Genomic DNA, 15,293 nt, shown 5'->3' with positions numbered 1-15,293 from the left:
GTGGAGGTTGTTGGGACCGATCCCGTGTCCCCCTCCGTTGTAGGTATTTTTCCCTCTGTCCCGCTCATGACTTCGTCAGACTCGGGACGATAGGAAAATAATGGGATTCCTAACAATATGTTGGATCCCCAAGCATCGAGAATAAATCCACGTTTCAAAAAAGCAAAATTTATTTCAAAGCTTTGGAAAGATACTCAAACAAGTCCTTTGTTAGGAATGGGTACAAACAGCCAGGGCAAATATAATAAAGGGGTTTGAACCAGGTGCCGAACCAATGGATCACTTTCCCGCTGGCGGGCAAAGGAAACGGTTGCGCGCTCAATCCCTGGGAACACTACTATCTCCAGACATAACACAGGTGCAGTTCCCAGGCTCTAAAAGCAACAAGCCAGCATTCAAGCTCACCTCCTACACCACGTCCTCCAGATGTTTGGCTTAAGCGTTACAGCAGAGTAAAATGCAAGCTAGCAGGCATGGGGGGGAATGAACTGTACAGCCGTACAGTTAACACAGAACACAATGGCAGCTTGCTGACATAGTGGTTCTCTGTACCACATAGACCTCCACCGTCTTGGACATGCTATTTTAAAAGGAGTGCGAGGGGGAAAGCAGGCAGTTGGCAAGTTGGCAAGCAGCTATTCCTCCAGGGGCGCACAAAGCAGTAAACCGTCCCTGTGGTGACCAGGCACTGAGCAGCGGGAGACACAGATGAAAGGCCTCAGAAGCTAGGAGCCCTGACCCTCCCAGTGGGCAATTCCTTGCAAAGGTCAGGTGGTGGTGGCAGGTTATCCGAACGAGAAAGAAAAGCCTCCCCAGGTGTTGGGGAAAATCTTGGAGGGCAGAGTAGAATAGGGCCTGCCGGCTGGAGAAGACCCGTTCCACCACAGGCTGCAAGGACAAATGGTAAGAGCAAGGGAAAGAAGGGAAGAGAACACTGTGTTCTGACAGATTCCAGGGCCCTCGTGTTTTGCATAAGATAAATAGCTCTCTGGGCCATTTTTAACAGCGCAGCAGTCTCTTGACTGACTCTGAGCCCTTCGGCTCCCCTGTGATTTATTAAGCCCCTCGCCTGCAAGTAAAACACCGCATGGATTTGTCACCGGTGCGGCAGCCCGCTGGCAGGGATGAACGGAAAGTCCTTTTCACCTGGAGAACTTTTCGGTTCTCACTCTGAAACGAACCTTTTACCAAAAGGCAGTCTCCCCTCCATCCACAGAAAGGTGCCAGATAAGGTTGCTAACCTCCAGGCAGGGGCTGGAGAGCTGTCATCGCAACTGATCTCCAGCCCACAGAGATAAGTTTCCCCTGGAGAAAATGGCCGCTTTGGAGGATATGAAGGGCTGTCACGTAGAGGATGGGGGGGGGGGGAGCTGTTTTCTGTTGCCCCAGGAGGTCAGACCAGAACCAACGGGTTGAAATTAAACCAGAAGAGCTTTCGGCTAAACGTTAGGAAGGACTTCCTGACAGTTAGAGCAGTTCCTCAGTGGAACAGGCTTCCTCGGGAGGTGGTGGGCTCTCCTTCTTAAGAGGTTTTCCAACAGAGGCTAGATGGCCACCTGACAGCAATGTGGATTCTGTGTATTTAGGCAGATCATGAGAGGGAGGGCAGGAAGGGTTGCCTCAGGGCTTAGTTCTCGTGGCCCTTTCTTACACGCCCAGGAAAATGCCGATCGCCACGTTGGGGTCAGAAGGCAATTGTTCTCAATGCTAGTTTGGCCAGGGATCCTGGAGGGTTTTTTTGTCCTCTTCTGGGCATGGGTCACTGGGGGTGTGGGGTGAAGGTATTTGTGAATTCCCTGCCTTGTGCAGGGGGTTGGACTAGATGACCCTGGAGGTCCCTTCCAACTCCATGATTCTATGATTCTATGACTCCATGGCATTATAACTAGTGAGGTTACTTCTGTCCCCAGACTTCACCCTCAAATCTCCAGGTATCTCCCCACCAGGACTTATTTATTTATTTATTTATCTTTCAACTTTCTACCCCGCTTGAACCCCCAGGGGGTCTCTGAGCGGCTTACAGTTAATCACTTATCCCTACCTATGGCCACATATGCTGGGGATGAGGACTGCCCTACCGGCACCCTGTGGAGGTCTTTTGTTGATCTTCTTCCTCCCAGTCGGCTTGTTGGCTCGGCTTTTTTCCGGCTTCCGGCTCTCACTTCCTCCTTCTCCTCACGGTCTTCCGGTGGTGGGTCGGCAGGCCCCTCTGGTGCGCAGGTACGCTCCGGCGCGGCTCCGGCTCCGTCCGCTTAGGCACCGCCGTGCCTGCGCCTTCCACGAACCTCCCGTCTCCTGGCTCCGCCTCTCCGCTGCGCCCGGTCCACTGTGGATGTTACACTCGGTCGCCATCTTTTTACCGCTCGCCGCTCTGCCGTTCACTGCTCGCCACCGACACTCCACAAACCCCCTCGACGGGGGAGGGTGCTCCCTACCATCTAAGGTAGGTACCCAATTTATCTACTCACAGGTTTTGATGTTAATTCCTGCTTTCGAACCGCTGGGTTAGCGGGAGCTGGGCCAGGGGCCAGGTGCTCATTCTGGCCGCAGCGGGTTTCGAACAGACTTGGCAAGTTGGCAACCCTAGCGACTGAATGGGATTCTATTTAGGAAAGAGACAATTTTCCTCCACGAGGAGCTGCAACAGTCCAGCTAGCATGGGGGAAGGTCCCATCCATTTATGTTGGGTTGCCAGCTCTCCCAATGTACCAGGAGACCTCCCACCCCCCCACCCCCCGGTGCCATTGCCCACCACCTGCCAGCTGCGCAGCAGGAGGAAATTCCCCAGGGAAAGGGGGGAAATTGGTATCCCCAGTGTGATGACATCACTTCCAGCATGACCTGGAAGTGATGTCGTCATGACAGGAGACACTCTAGCATTCACTCCAAATTCTGTGGTTAGACTACAGTGTTTGGGGCAAATGCTAGAATGTCACTCCACCCACCCACCCCCGGTGATGCAAGGGGATGTATATATTTATTTACTTCATTATAACACCCTCCCCTTCTCCTCTTGATCCTTACAAAATTATTTTGGGAATGTTTGCCCAATGAGGAAAGGCTGAGGGACTTGGGAATGTCCAGTCTGTAGAAGAGGAGGCGGAGGGGGACAGGATTGCCCTCTTGAAGTATTTGAAGGTCTGTCACTTAGAGGAGTGGAGCTGCAGTGGCTCAAGTGGTTAAGACGCTGAACTGCAGGCTGTGGAAGGTTGGTAGTTCAGCAGTTTGAGACCCCTGAGTGTGCCGCATGACGGAGTGAGCTCCCGTCTCTAGTTCCAGCTCCTGCCAACTTAGCAGTTCGAAAGCAAGATATTGCAAGTAGAGAAATAGGTACCACTTCGGTGGGAAGGTAACAGCATTCCGTGCGTCTGGGTGTTTAGTCATGCCGGCCACATGACCACGGAAACGTCTTCGGACAGCGCTGTCTCTTCGGCTTTGAAACGGAGATGAGCACCGCAACCCTAGAGTCAGATTCGACTGGCTTTCGAGCAAGGGGAACCTTTACCTTTACCTTTTACACTTAAAGGAGGGCAGGGGGCCGTTCCTGTCGGCAGCAGAGGAGAGGACTCGCAAGAATGGGTTTAAATTAAGGGCGGTAAGGTACCGGCTGGATATTAGGGGAAACTTTTTGACAGTCAGAGTTGTGCAACAGTGGAACCGGCTGCCTCAGGAGGTGGTGGGCTCCCCCTCACTGGCCGTCTTTAAGCAGCGGCTGGACAAACACTTGTCAGGGATGCTCTTGGCTGATCCCGCATTGGGCAGGGGGTTGGACTAGGTAGCCTGTAGGGCCCCTTCCAGCTCTGTGGTTCTACGATTCTATTTTTTTTAAAAAAGCAGGAGGGTAAAAGACTAAATTAGTCATGCCGGCCACATGACCATGAAAACGTCTTCAGACAGCGCTGGCTCTTCGGCTTTGAAACGGAGATGAGCACCGCAACCCTAGAGTCGGATTCGACTGGCTTTCGAGCAAGGGAGACCTTTACCTTTAAAAGACTAAATGCAGAACGGTGCAGGGGCAGAGTCAAGATATGACTGACGGCCACAGCAGCGGCCAGGTTCACAGACGTCTGCCTTGCCGACCGCAGCGCTCCAGAGGCAGGTGAAGGGCCCCCGTCCAAGGGCCGCTGCAACAGAATGCCCTGCCTTTGAATATCACTCCGTGGGCGGCCTCTCCCTTCCCTCTTCACCGTCAAGTTGGAACAAAGGTGCATCGGTGGAGCCCCAAAAGGTCTCTGAGGTTTCAGTCTGTCAGAGGACACCGCCAGCCTCAAGGGTCTTGGGTGGATACCAGAGGGTTGTGCCTGCCGTTCAGAGTGACGGACATCTGGCGTCCCCCATCCTCCTGCCCAAAGCAGCTATTTATAGTTATTCCTTCCCCAAGAGAGCAACAGAGAGAGGGAGAGAGCTATGGTGTACTGGTTAGAGTGCCAGACTAGGATCTGGGAGCCCCAGGCTTGAACCCCCTCTCTGGTGACCTCAGGCCGGCCACACACTCTCAGCCTAACCTACCTCGCAGGGTTGTTGTGATGATAAAATGGAGGAGGGGATAACGAGGAACACCACACTGAGAGAGCCGGTTTGGTGTCGGGGTTAGGAGCGTGGACTCTAATCTGGGAGAACCGGGTTTGGTTCCCTGCTCCTCCACACGCAGCTGCTGGGGTGACCTTGGGCCAGTCACAAGTTCTCTCAGAGCTGTTCTATCAAGGGCAGTCCACGGAAGAGCTCTCTCAGCCCCACCTACCTCACAGGGTGTCTGTTGTTGGGACGGGAAGGGAAAGGAGATGGTAAGCCACCCTGAGACTCCTTCAGGTAATGAAGGGCAAGGTATAAATCTAATCTCTTTTCTTCTTCTCTTCTTCTTTAGATGAAGGGCAACATTTTTTAAAAGTAGTAAATAAATCTGAGTGGCAGCTGTTGTAGCGGGGGTGGGGGATTATTCCAGTTTCCCATCCCCCCCCCCCAGTGCCCTATCAATGCAGCAAGAACAAAAAAAATTGTTGGGGACAGGAACTGCATTTCAGAGGAGAAGTAGGTGGTGTTGTGTGTGTGTGTGTGTGTGTGTGTGTGCACGTGAGCACGCTTGCAACCCTGAAAGTCACGGTGACTTCTGGCAAACCCTAGTGGGGCTAGGATGTTTCAGAGAGGTGTCTTCGATATGACCTGCCCCTGCATCCCAGCCCTGGTACTCTTTGGAGGTCACCCACCTAGGCTTGGCGGTAAGCCAGGGGGCCAGGCCCCGAGTTGCCCCACTGTGGCTACGGGCAGGGGTCTTTTCCTGCGGGAGCGCACAGGAGCGGAGCTCCGGCAGTAAGGAGCCCAGGAGGCGGGCACATGCAACAAGCCCCGCCCCCTGCTCCCAGCAGCCCTCAGTTGGGCCACGAGGAGCAAGAAGCAGCCAAAATACCAGAGCCGCCCCCCCGGCCCGTCTTCAGGTACAAGCTCTCCCTCCTCTGTGAGGGCAGATCTGCACGTCCCCCTCCCCTAGCTAGCAATCCAAAACAGTCCAGTGGCACCTGAGTGGTGGGTGTTGCCTTCTGAAACACTTCCGATGATGTCAGGGGGTGTGGCATATGCAAATAAGTTATGCTAATGAGTTATGCTAATGAGCTCCTCCACCTCTTTTTCTACAAAATGACCCCTGGTACGGGCCTTCCTGGGAGCAAGAGATGGGTGAAGCCATCGGTGGTGGTTTCACTGGCTCCAGTTCAGAAGTCCATTCCTCAGAGTCCCAGCCTGCAAAAGGTCTGGGAAACCTGCACGATGTAACAATAATCGAAAGAGAAGCTGCTGACGGAAGCCGCATGCAAAGAGAGGAGGAAGGCCAACCAGGGTGGTCGGGGATTGCGCAAACGTCTCGATCGAGGTTTCTGTTTCCACGAATGCCTAAAAGGAAGCTTGCCTTGGACACGATGCGGTCAAAACGCAGCGGAAGCGAAAGCTGCGGGGACGGACTTTCGGACACGCTCAGAGGAAGTGACAGAAAGATCTCCCCGCCAAATACTTCCCAAGGGGAGCTCCAGTTTTATACCCCTGTAGGCACCTGTTGTCTTGTGGAAGGGTCTGAGATACAGTCTACCATCTAGACAACTTCTACCACACCTTTCTTCTAAGGAGCTCAGAGTGGTTCTAAATTTTTGCTTCAGTTTTATGCTCACATCAGTCCCATGAGGTTGGTGAAACTGGAAGAAGAAGAGGAGGAGGAGGAGGAGGAGGAGGAAATTGGATTTATACCCCACCCTTCACTTGGAGTCTCAGAGCAGCTTACAAACTCCTTTTCTTCCCCTCCCCACAACAGACATCCTGTGAGGTAGGCGAGGCTGAGAGAGCTCTTTCAAAAACTGTTCTGTCAAGGATAGCTCTTATCAGAACTACGGCTTGCCCAAGGTCATCCAGCAGGTGCAAGTGGAGGAGTGGGGAATCAAACCCAGTTCTCCCAGATTAGAGTCCGCGCACTTAACCACTACACCAAACTGACTGGCCCAGTTCAACCATTAAGGTTCAGGCGGTGGAGGGCTTCCAACTCTGAGCAGGGGGGTTCCTGAATATTGGTGGGGGGCAGTGTCTGAGAGGAGGGTGGAGTTTGGGGAGAAAAGGATGCTCAGCAGGGATGTGGTGCCATACAGTCCACCCTTTGAAGCTGCCACCGTTTCCTCCAGGGAAATTTTTCACCATAGTCTGGAGATTCGTCATCATTCCAGGGAAAATTCCAGCCCGACCAGGCGATTGGCAATCTGACTTGAAGGAGATTTCTGTTCAGCTCTTCCTAGCCTGGCAGTGCAGGCCTGACCCCCGCCAATTTGGAGTCGATTCATGTCTTGTTTGCCAGTCACAAACGGGGAGCCAATTTTTCCACAACTGCTTGGGCAGTTTGTTAACCTATTGGTGTGACTGTTTGGCAGGTTGCTATATATCTCATCCTAATCATGTGGCAGGAGCTGCGGTGGCTCAAGTGGTTAAGACGCTGAACTGCAGGCTGTGGAAGGTCAGTAGTTCAGCAGTCCGAGACCCGAGTGTGCTGCATGACGGAGTGAGCTCCCGTCTCTAGTTCCAGCTCCTGCCAACCTAGCAGTTCGAAAGCAAGAAATTGCAAGTAGATAAATAGGTACCACTTTGGTGGGAAGGTAACAGCGTTCTGTGTGCCTTGGTGTTTAGTCATGCCGGCCACATGACCACGGAAACGTCTTCGGACAGCGCTGGCTCTTCGGTTTGGAAACGGAGATGAGCGCCGCAACCCTAGAGTCGGATTTGACTGGCTTTCGAGCAAGGGAACCTTTACCTTTAATCATGTGGCACAGTGTGGCTTTTCAAGAGTGCACCCTCTCACAGAGTCCAATTTGATTTCTACTGCCTTGCTGCCTAACTGTTCTGCCCAGGAGGGAATTATTTAGATAGCCAATTAAATCATACACTCAGTCACAAATAAATGCAATTAAAAACATAATAAAATCCGACCCTTCAAAGTTTGTCTTGACTGACTCTGAGCCCTAGTGACCCTACATATGTTCGTAAGTGCCACCTAGCTGCAACCAACTTAAGACGACACCAGCAAGGGGCTTTTGGGGCAAGTGAGGAGCAGAGGTGGTTAGCCATTGCCTTCCTCTGCAGAGTCTTCCTGGGTGGTCCCCCATCTAAGTATTGAACCTGCTTTGCTTCTGATTTACGATGACCGCAGCAAGCGGCTTTCAAGGCAAGCAAAAAGTAGAGATGGTTTGGCATTGCCTTCCTCTACAGAGTCTTCCTTGGTGGTCTCCCATCCAAGTACTGACCCTGCTTTGCTTCTGAGGTCTGATGAGACTGGGCTAGGGCCATGCAGGCAGGACAAGGTAGCAACTCTCTCTCTCTCTCTCTCTCTCTCTCTGTGCGTGATTGTGAGTAAAGTGCCGTCAAGTTGCAGTCAACTTATCGGGACCCCAGCAAGGGCCTTCCAAGGCAAATGAGAAGCAGAGGTGGTTTGCCATTGCTTTCCTCTGTAGAGCCTTCCTTGGTGGTCTCTCATCCAAGCCTTATGGCAAGTTGGGGACCCCAGCAAGGGGCTTTCAAGGCAAGTGAGAAGCGGAGGTGGCTTGTCATTGCCTTCCTCTGCAGAGCCCTCCTTGGTGGTCTCCCATGCAAATACTGACCCTGCTTAGCTTCCAACTTCTGGCAACCTCAGCAAGGGGCTTTCAAGGCAAGTGAGAAGCAGAGGTGGTCTGCCATTGCCTGCCTCTGCAGAGTCCTCCTTGGTGGTCTCCCTTCCATGTACTGACTCTGCTTAGCTTCTACCTTATGGTGACTCCAGCAAGGGGCTTTCAAGGCACGTGAGAAGCAGAGGTGGTTTGCCATTGCCTGCCTCTGCAGAGTCTTCCTTGGTGGTCTCCCTTCCAAGTACCGACTCATGACCCAAATGGCTGGCAATCAGTTTCAGTTGGCAGTGTCTTCGTGCATGCAGAGTTTTGCCCAAACTGGATGCAAACTTGTTCGGCAAGCATTCAGCCAAATAGGCTGGATAATCAATTCATTGACGGGGCTGCGGTGGCTCAAGTGGTTGAGACGCTGAATGGCAGACCGGAAGGTCGGTAGTTCAGCAGTTCGAGACCTGAGTGCTGCGTGACAGAGTGAGCTCCCATCTCTGGCCCCAGCTCCTGCCAACCTAGCAGTTCGAAAGCAAGAAATTGCAAGTAGATAAATAGGTACCACTTCGGTGGGAAGGTAACAGCGTTCCGTGCGCCTTTGTGCTTAGTCATGCCGGCCACATGACCACGGAAATGTATTCGGACAGCGCTGGCTCTTCGGCTTGGAAATGGAGATGAGCACCGCCCCCTAGAGTCAGATTCGACTGGCTTTCAAGCAAGGGAAACCTTGACCTTTACTAAAATTAATCGAAGTCAATGGGATACAACTGTCCTTGGGTTCTGCACAGCAGGATTCCGACTGGCACACCACATTGGCTCTCTCGACTTGTTGAGCTCATCGAAATCGGAAGTCTTTTCATGTAAATCGCAAGGGATTCCGAGCAATGCTCCCTCTAAGCTGTGGAGTCTTGTGAGCAAAAATTCTACTTGGTGAGCTACTGGCATTAAAGCTGTGAGCGAGTGATTTGGCTACTGCGTGAATTAGTTTGCTCTGGAGCCCTCCTTGCTGAGCCAAGACAAAAATGTGTGAGCCAGAGGCTGAAAAACTGTGAGCTAGCTCGCACTAGCCCAGCTTAGAGGGAACATTGATTCCGAGGGTCTTTTCTGGGATAGAAGCCTTGCCTTTCCTACGTAAAATGCTTGTGCTTGAACCCAGATTGGCATTTCCCTTGCAGAGATTTCCCTAGAACGACGTGACCCTTTTAAAAAGCACTTGAAGAATGATCTCAAGTCGATATAAAGTCGATGTCAGTAGCCTTTTACTTGGGCTGTCTCCATCCTTGGTCGCAGAACTGCGAAAGCAGGGAGGGACAGTTTGTTTCCAGTCAAGCCTGGGGCCGTGGGGAGTATTAATCTTGATAGAAAGAGCCCCTGGCAACATGACTCCAAAACTGAATGATTTATTGAAAGGGAAGTTCAGATTCTATTTGGGCTGGTGCCGTTTTTCTTCTTCTGTCAATGATTGGGAAGGGGAAGACAAGAAAACCTTGAAATGTGTGCCAGGATCTTTATCCTTCCGGCTGTCACCCAGACAAAGATAAAATGTGCTTGAGGTCTGATCTGTCAGTGCTCAGCTACCCACAAAGACCAAGCTGGTAGAAGTCGCTTTCGCGCCCACCTCAGTCCGTTGTTGCGGTTGTTGTCGTGGAACAACTGTAGCTTTTAAGAGCTCCGTTTGTCAGAAAAGGAGGAAATGCCCCAGTGTTCCCTCTAAGCTGAGTTAGTGTGCGTTAGCTCACAGTTTTTTAGCCTCCGGCTCACACATTTTTGTCTTCGCTCAGGAAGGACGGCTCCAGAGCAAACGAATCTATGCAGCAGCCAAATCGCTCTCTCACAACTTTAATGCCAGGAGCTCACGAAGTAGACTTTTTGCTCACAAGACTCCACAGCTTAGAGGGAGCGTTGCCCACTACATTGCATGTGACTCTAATGGACAGGGGTACCAACTCTAGATAGTGACATTCCTGGAGATCTGAGGGGGGGAGGGGAGCCGGGTAAGGGCAGGATTTGGGTAGGAGAAAAAGAATCCATAAATGCAACAGTAAAGGAATCCATACATTCCCCTCTGGGGAGAAAAGCAAAGCAATAATAGCATATTGTCAGCCCTCTAAAACAGCCATTTTCTAGAGAGGCCCCTCCAGTCCAACACTCTGTCACACAGTGGCCAAAAATACCAGGTGCCATCAGGAGGTCCAGCAGTGGGGCCAGGACACTAGAAGCCCTCCCACTGTTGCCCCTCCACCAAGCACCAAGAATACAGTGCATCCCTTGCCCCAGACCGAAAGCTCCTATAAGAACATAAGCGAAGCCAATGTTGGATCAGGCCAATGGCCCATCTAGTCCAACACTCTGTGTCACACAGTGGCCAAAAAGACCAGGTGCCATCAGGAGGTCCAGCAGAGGGGCCAGGACACCAGAAACCCCCCCACTGTTGCCCCCCCTTCCCAAGCACCAAGAATACAGAGCATCACTTGCCCCAGACTGAGAGTTCCTATCTATACCTTGTGGCTAATATATGCTCCATATATCTATACCTTGTGGCTAATATATGCTCCATATATGCTTATCCAATTCCCTCTTGAAGCCGTCCATGCTTGTAGCCACCGCCACCTCCTGTGGCCGTGAATCCCACCTGTTGATTACATGCAGGACCCACCTCCTTTTTGCCTCACAAAAAGTGAAACCTTACAGGGCTCTATGCCTTTCCCCTTGAGATGCTGCAAGAAAACTAGATAAGGGTGCCAACTTCCCCGCGGTAGCTGGAGTTCTCCTGGGATTCCAACTGGTCTCCCGGCAACAGAGAAAATGACTACTTTGGACGGTGGACTCTGTGGCATTGTATCCCATCGAAGTCAATCCCCTCCTCAAACCTCACCCTCCTCGGACTCCTCCCCCAAAACCTCCAAGTATTTCCCAACCTGGAGCTCTGAATCCTAAAGCCAGAGTATAAATGAAGGAAAACATAAGAACATAAGAACATAAGAGATGCCCATGTTGGATCAGGCCAAAGGCCCATCCAGTCTAACACTCTGTATCCCACAGTGGCCAGAAATACCAGAGGCCCTCAGGAGGTCCAGCAGTGGGGCCAGGACATTAGAAGCCCTCCCACTGTTGACCCCCCCCCAAGCACCAAGATGACAGAGCATCACTTGCCCCAGAGCCCCTATCTATACCTTGTGGCTAATAGCCACTGACGGACCTCTGCTCCATATGCTTATCTAATTCCCTCTTGAAGCCGTCCATGCTTGTAGCTGCCACCACTTCCTGTGGCAGTTAGTTCCATGTGTTAATCACTCTTTGGGTGAAGAAGGACTTCCTCTTATCTGTTCTAACCCGACCGCTCAGCAATTTCATGGAGTGCCCACGAGTTCTTGTATTGTGAGAAAGGGAGAAAAGTACCTCTTTCTCTACCTGCTCTTTCCCATGCATAATCTTATAAACCTCGATCATGTCACCCCTCAGTCGTCTTTTCTCCAAGCTAAAGAGCCCTAAGCGCCTTAACTTTTCCTCATAGGGAAAGTGTTCCAACCCTTTTATCCTTCGAGTTGCCCTTTTCTGCACTTTTTCCAAAGCTATAATATCCCCTGTGGGGAGAAAAGCAGTTGAGGGGGATGGCTGGAGGGCAAAGGGTTAAGCAGCTCTTCCTTCCCGTTCTTATGCTCAGACTCACCCCATCCAGGATTTGGGGTAAAAAAGTCAGGGGAAAGATGGACAGATAGCATGATCCCCAAATTTAATTTTTTAAAAATTTAGTTACATCCAGGTTTCTTTGTCCTGCCAACCTAGCAGTTTAAAAGCAAGAAATTGCAAGTAGATAAATAGGTACCACTTCGGTGGGAAGGTGACAGCGTTCCGTGTGCCTTGGTGTTTAGTCATGCCGGCCACATGACCATGGAAACGTCTTCGGGCAGCACTGGCTCTTCGGCTTTGAAACGGAGATGAGTACCGCAACCCTAGAGTCGGACTCGACTGGCTTTCGAGCAAGGGAACCTTTACCTTTACCTTTTAGATTTCTTTTTAACAGAGACTCAGAGCAGCTTTCCCCGTTGTTCTCCACACTTCTGTTTCACCTTCCCTGCAACAACCGTATGAGTTAAGTAAGGCGGAGAGCGTGTGTCTGGCCCAAGGTCACCCAGCGAGCTTCCATGGCAGAGAGGGGATTCGAACCTGGGTCGCCCGGATCCTAGTCCAGCAGGGCCGTATCATGTCTGCTTTGAAGCACTGCACAAAACATGATTGTTTTGGGGCCTGCTGTTATGGCGCCTCATGCAGAAATATACACAAGATTTATTTTCAAAAGAATAATAGTCGCTTTCGTTGTTGTTGTTGTTCAGTCGCACAGTCGAGTCCGACTCTTCGCGACCCCATGGACCAGATCCCGCCAGGCCCTTCTGTCTTCTGCCGTCCTCTGAAGTTGGCTCAATGTCATGTTCGTTGCATCTATGGCACTGTCCAACCATCTCATCCTTTGCCGTCCCCGTCTTCTTTGACCTTCAATCTTTCCCAGCATCAGGGTCTTCTCCAGTGAGTGCTCCCTTCTCATTGGGTGGCCAAAGTATTTGAGCTTCAGTTTCAGTATCTGGCCTTCCAGGGAACAGTCAGGGTTGATTTCTTTTAGGATGGACTGATCTGATCTCCTGGCAGTCCAAGGGACTCTCAAGATAGTCGCTTGCAGAGGGCAAATGGACAACGGCTCAGATTTCCCTGGGATCATCAGATGGTTATCTACAATCCGGCCAGTAGAGGGCAGCCTTGCTCCACAAATGGGTCTTTGGGAAGCCAGAAAAGGATGCCTCCAAAGAAATTCAGAAGAAACCAGGATTCAGTTTGCTTGCAAAAATCTCACCATGAGGCAGAAAGCCCTAAATGAACAGATACTTGTGGGGGGGCTGCCCTCCCCAGTCTCAGTCTCCTTCTGACTTCTTGGGTGCAGTGGGGCATCTCGGGGCTAGCCCCCCCGACTTAATAGCAAGGCCCCCTGCCTTCCCATCTAGCCCATGGTGTCGTGGCCTTCCCCCCCCCAGATTAAATTGATTTAGCCAGTGCCCCCTAAGAAATTTAATTGCCCCCTGACTTAAAAAATCTTGGCTACAGGCCTGGTGCAGATTCCTTTTTGGTTGATGATGGAGCCAACGAACAGAAAATCTTGAACAATTTCAGTTTCTTCGTCGTCGTCAGCCTTAAAGCTGTGTCATTCCCCAGTAGTCATTGCTTTTGTCTTCTTGGTGTTCAGATGTTGTCCTGCTTTGGCACTCGCGGCTTTAACCTTCAGCAGGAGTCGTTTCAAGTCTTTCACCATCTTCTGCCAATAATGGGGTGCCATCGGCATATCTCAAACTGCTAAGGTTCCTTCTACCAGTTTTCACTCCGCCTTCATCTAAATCTAATCCAGCTTTCCTTACGATGTGTTTTGCAAACAGATTGAAGAGACGGGGAGATAAAATGCATCCTCGTCTGTCACCTTTGCCAACTGGAAACCATTTTGTTTGGTGTAGTGGTTTGGTGTAGTGGTTAAGTGTAGTGGTTAAGAGCCAGTTTGGTGTAGTGGTTAAGTGCACAGACTCTGATCTGGGAGAACCGGGTTTGATTCCCCCACTCCTCCACTTGCACCTGGCTGGATGACCTTGGGCAAGCCGTCCTTCTGACAAGAGCTGTTCTTGAAAAAAGAGCAGTTTCTATCAATTCCTCCTGATATTTAGCCGGTAACAACTCCCTTGTAATTCCCACCCATTAGACCTAATGGAATTGCACATTACCCTTTTTAACCTGTTTTGAAGTTGGTTTTGATCCGTCGTGGAGTAAACCGGTATAGGGCTGCCATTTCACACATGGCTTTCCCCTTCCAGTAAAGAGCTGGATCTGAAGCGGTTTGCCATTTCAGACTGCACCGCTTTTCCCCGCTTTTTCCCCACTGTTTTTCACCTGCGCGGGCGATCTCCGGCTTTTTTTTTTTAGTGTTCGCTTTAGAGTGCTATAGCGCTATAGTGTTATAACATAACACTCCAGCATTTCAATAGTGTTGATATAATGCTGTTGCGTCATAGTGTTATACTGTTACAGCGCTATAAAGTGAACATTTTTTAAAAAGCCGGAGATCGCCCGTGCGGGCGAAAAACAGCGGGGAAAAAAGCGTCGGAACCCGGAGAGGAAACTGAAGACTACTTGGAAGCGGTTGACAGGTAAAACGCTTCAGCCCCGTTTTCTAAACGGGACAGTAGCGTTTGTGTGTGAAATTGCAAATATATTCCGGTAGGGAACCGGTTCTAAAACGGTTCTGTCTGAAATGACAGACCAGAAATTGTTTGGGAACCGTTCCTCTTCCGGATTATATTGTCTGTCTGAAATTCCTCCTAGTCTTGCAGTCCGGAGCAAGATAGAATAGATCTGCTCCATCTTCTACATGACAGCCCTTCAAATACTTGAAGACTGCAATAGCAGGTACTCATTTGCATATTAAGCGACACACCCCTAATGTAGCCAATCCTCCAAAAGCTTACAGTAGCTCCTGTAAGAAGAGCTCTGTAAGCTCTTGGAGGATTGGCTACATTAGGGGTGTGTGGCCTAATATGCAAAGGAATTCCTGCTACAGAAAGAGCCCTGAATGCAATCATGCATGAAGCTGCCTTTTACTGGATCAGACCCTTGGCCTGTCAAGGTCTGTATTGTCTACTAAGACTAGCAGCAGTTGTCCAGGGTCTCAGGGGGAGATCTTCCATGTTACCCACCAACTGATCCTTTTAACTGGAGACGGCAGGGATTGAACCTGGGACCTTCTGCATGCCAAAGAGATCTTTTAGCACCAGGTATCTTCTGAGGAGCAAAGTCTCCAACCACCAGAGGAAAATGAATGGAATGGATTTGTGGGGTCCAGCCCAGCTCCCTACATCAGTTGAGCCTACCTCCACCTCCCAGGCATTAATCTGAGCTCCTGAAATAACACAGGGAAGTGCCTACCGCTCCACAGGACAGAGAGAGTTGGGTCTTTCCATCCCAGCTGTCTTAATTTCTTCACGGCACTGCAATTGAGCAAACAGAATTCTTTCGACAGGCTTCAAGGAGAGGCAACGCTGAATAAACAGCAGGGTAGTCGAGGGCCTCGGCGAGCTAATATTTAAAGACCTCTTTTGTTTGTAACGGTGTTTGCCTTGCAAGGAGTCCTGCGTCAAGAAGAAAGTGCTACAG

The sequence above is a fragment of the Gekko japonicus genome, unplaced genomic scaffold, assembly GCF_001447785.1.
Source record: "Gekko japonicus isolate JY-2015 unplaced genomic scaffold, Gekko_japonicus_V1.1 scaffold324, whole genome shotgun sequence".
NCBI lineage: Eukaryota > Metazoa > Chordata > Lepidosauria > Squamata > Gekkonidae > Gekko > Gekko japonicus.
This window is presented reverse-complemented; position numbering follows the sequence as displayed.